This window comes from Pinus tabuliformis, chromosome 6 (assembly GCF_031772625.1).
Source record: "Pinus tabuliformis cultivar Carrire ecotype Pingquan chromosome 6, CPIR1, whole genome shotgun sequence".
Classification (NCBI taxonomy): Eukaryota; Viridiplantae; Streptophyta; class Pinopsida; order Pinales; family Pinaceae; genus Pinus; species Pinus tabuliformis.
In genome coordinates, this window is record NC_142292.1 from 2,085,055,542 (window position 1) to 2,085,059,373 (window position 3,832).

The 3,832-nt window shown below is 39.8% G+C and overlaps 1 pseudogene; it reads right to left on the reverse strand.

Annotated features, from left to right (window-relative positions):
* Positions 1-215: 215 nt before the first annotated feature.
* LOC149267578 (general transcription and DNA repair factor IIH subunit TFB2 pseudogene) lies at positions 216-821 on the reverse strand (annotated as a pseudogene).
* Between the last annotated feature and the right edge of the window lie 3,011 nt (positions 822-3,832).

The following is a 3,832-nucleotide window of genomic DNA, read 5'->3' on the forward strand; positions in this document are numbered from 1 at the left end:
CCCTAGTCAACAGTTTTTTTCTTCAGTGTTGTATGAGTTTTGAGGTTGATATCGCAGATCAAGGTTCTGTTCGGAGTAGAGATTATACTGCACGGGAGACTGCGGAAGATCGTATGTTCGAATCTCAGCAACGTCAACGATCTGAGGCCGACCCACAAGTATCTCTGGAAGCCTACCATGCTCTGATACCAGTGTAACTGTTCATATATAATTGTTCATATATATGCGTGTGAAAAGTTGTCCAGACGTGCGTTATTCAATCCTGTAGCTTTAATTGCAAAGGCTTTGTACAAACTCTCTTTTGTTATTCCTCCGACAATTAGATTTGGAAGTTGATATTCAAGCCTTGAGAACAGGCGTAGAATCTCACTATGTAATCTAGATGTTGAATATGCATATACCCTGAAATTTGTCTCCACAACCACAAATCCCTCAGCTGCTTTCCGGGATGATGAATCTGAGAGGTTCGATGCTAGACTTGTAGCCAACTTTGTAGGTATAAACCATTTCTCTTTCATACCCTGCTGAAATCGCACTAAGCCAAGTACAACAAGTTCCTCCACAGCCTTCAGTTGCGTCTTTGTGAGTGTATTGACATTGTAAGCCTGACCAGTGGCATGGAAACTAAGCTCAAATAGAAAAGAAATTAAGTCTGCGGCATCAACTCCTCTATCCTCAGCTGTTGAGATGTACTCTCTAATGATCTGCCAGAGTTGAGAACTTGTTTCCATCAGCAGAAACTGGAAACCATTCTCCGTTAACCTCGGTGCTTCCTTTTCCCTCAAACTCAAGAGGCCAGCCCGTTGGCAAATTTTCAACATAGAAGGGCTAAAAGGTTCAGAAGTGCTTTCTTCAAAGCCAGAGCTTTAATTGCAAAATTTTTAATAGATCTTTTGGAGTTGGGGCTATCGTGCAGCGCTCCTCCTTTTTTTGAGATAATGGTGCTGACAAAGACCTGAATGTTGTATGCGTTGTTCCTTGTTATTTGAGATAGCGGTGTTTCAGAACGAGGCTATCGTGCAGTGCTCCTTTTGCTGTGGCTTGTATTAATGCGTGGTTTATATGTGCGCTAAATCTGTATATGTGCGTTGTGGTTACATTGACTAGCATATGTTTTGAATGCGCTGTCCCATTGAACTATGGCTTGAATGATGCTGATGATTGACCAGCATATATATATATATATATATATATATATATATATATATTGACCATCTTGTTTGAATAAATTCTTTGCACGTGCCAATGAGGAGGCTTTCATACACTTGTTGGAGAGTATTCTTGTACACAGGATTTAGTTTGTGAGCACTGGGAGTAGTGTGGGCATAGATATTTCTTAAGAATATTTTTTGTCAGAACTTGAAAGTAAGAACAGCATTCAGTTCAAATTTATGGTGATAATTGTACAGTTGGGAATATTATAATTATTAAAACATTCAGCTAGACTACCTATCCTTGAACTGCTGTACCTTGTAACAAAATACTTGAGAGGCAGGAACTAGTGATGATGCGTTTTGTGAATGTAGTTGGATCCTACTGAAGAGTGGAGCATGCTTTGTTGGAAGTTAAATTCTCAGGTGAATTGAAGAAAATTCATTTTTTGAATGAGGAGTCCATTTTCTGGATATCACCATTCTCTGTATGTTGAATCTATTGCAAGCTGATTTGAAGTTGTTGCCATAAGTTTATTTGGTGTCCATCTTTTCCTCATTGTTTTATTATTTTGAGGTTAGAAATGGCTCCAATCGGTGCAATATTAGAGTTAGTGAACAATCTAATACTCTCTACTATGGATAATACAGTCAAAATCAGCAAGGATTTTCTCACCGATATTCATAGTTGTTTACAAGATGTACATGAAAAGATTGACTTTTTACAACTTGAATCTCAGCTTCAGCAAGAAGAATTAAAACAGAGGAGTCATCATTCTAAACATGTTTCTGTTCAGAACATTGAGACTGCATCCCATAAACAGCAAGTCAATAATATTACAGCTGGTTCAGATTTAGAATCCAATAAAGCAGCAGTTGTACATGCAGATGCAGAAACTCAGTCTGCACTTCCCAAGCCCATCATCAGACCTTGGGAACAGCTTGTCCACAACAAGAACATAATTGGTCTTGGATATGACAAGGACTTGTCCTTTCATATTCCAGACTATGCCAAGCCCATTCAGTTTCAGAGTGCTGGATTCATTTATGACAGTTCACCTGCTCCTTATGACAGTTCAGTTTCAGCTGTTCCAGATTCTACTCCTCTTCCACCGCAACAACAACAACACAGATTGTAAAATGCCAACACTGTGACCGAGTTGGCCATTTGAAAGATCACTGTTTTGATCTTCATCCATGTAAGCACTGTCATAAAACCAACCATTCTTCACACATATGCTTCAAAAACAAACGTCCTGCAAGAACAAAGATTCATCTTGGATGGATCGCTTCTTGGCAATGGGCAACAACAACAAAGAAGATATTCCAAACACATGTCAGAACTTGTTCCAGAGTATTGAACAGTCTTGCAGTTGAGTTTTCTCCATCTTCTCACCTTGTATCTGACAGGGGGGGAAATGATGGTCATCTACAAGCTTCAAAGTCACATCAAGCGAGCCTGAGCCATAACCTGCCACACCGGTTTCAGAGTTGTAGCCAGAGACAAAGATGCCTGAACATGCCTTCAGTTGGCAATCTGGGACACTTCCTCTAGCAGAAGACTCTAGCTTCTTGCCAGTTTTGGAAGAGTTCAGGAATTACATTAAGCATTCTAGAGTTGTTGGTTATCCTTAAACCATCACAGGTTGAGACTTCCCTTTTCAGGTTGAAGTTTTACCTTTTATGTGGGGTGAGACCTCCCTTTTATGGTTGAAGGTTTCCCTCTTTAAAACAATAGGATCACTTCCTCTAGCAGAAAACTTCAGTTTCTTGCCAGTTTTGGAAGAGTTCCGGGAACTGCACTAAACGTTCCAGTGTTGGTAGTCATCCTTAAACCACCGCCCTTTATACCAACATTTCATAGAGCACATTCACCCTAGTGCTTCCATGCATTTTTTGCACATTTTGTATTACAGCTCTCTTCTTGGACTCATACATAACCCTCCAGATTAAGGGGGGGAATGTTGGACACCTAATCCTAAAGGGTTAGTGTGGAGGCCGAAAAGTCTAAGCAGTCCAAGAGACCTTGGGATCTGAAACCCAAGAGTCACAACGTTGTATTATAAATGTACATCTCTTGTTAATAAAAAATGTACTGAATGATCTATCTTTCCAATTCTATTGTTTCCATGTGTGTTTAACATGACAAGATCGGTTACTGATATATTATAAAACAACAAGGGGGTGACTATGTCCCAATACATATAGAGAGTGGAGCTCAGTGGGTGTGGAACAAAATGGGAATGCAGTCCCGTCTTCCAAGTCACTGTTCACGCTTCTTGAAATTTGAAAAAACATACCGATTATGTTGCCAGAGGAACTGTCCTAATAGAAAGCAAAATTTATATTGCATGGAAAATTATCAAAGGGATCACCAAAGTTGATTGAAAGAATCATCTGGATGCTTGTCTTTCTTGTCACTAGGCTTGGCTGAGGCTTCGCCTTGCTCACTTTGATTCAGAGTCTTGATGTATCTAACTGCTTCTTCCAAATGTTGACATTTCTCTTTTAGCCCTTCGATTTCTGCTTTCTGCTTCTCGAATTTCTTCTTCTTGGATTTATTTTCGAACTCCACTTCAACGTTGAGCTCATTGAAGTATTTGATGAAGCATCCGATCATGAAGCAATGCGCCTTACAGAGTGCACAGTTGTTGTTGGTCTCAATCCGATCCAAAGGGTTG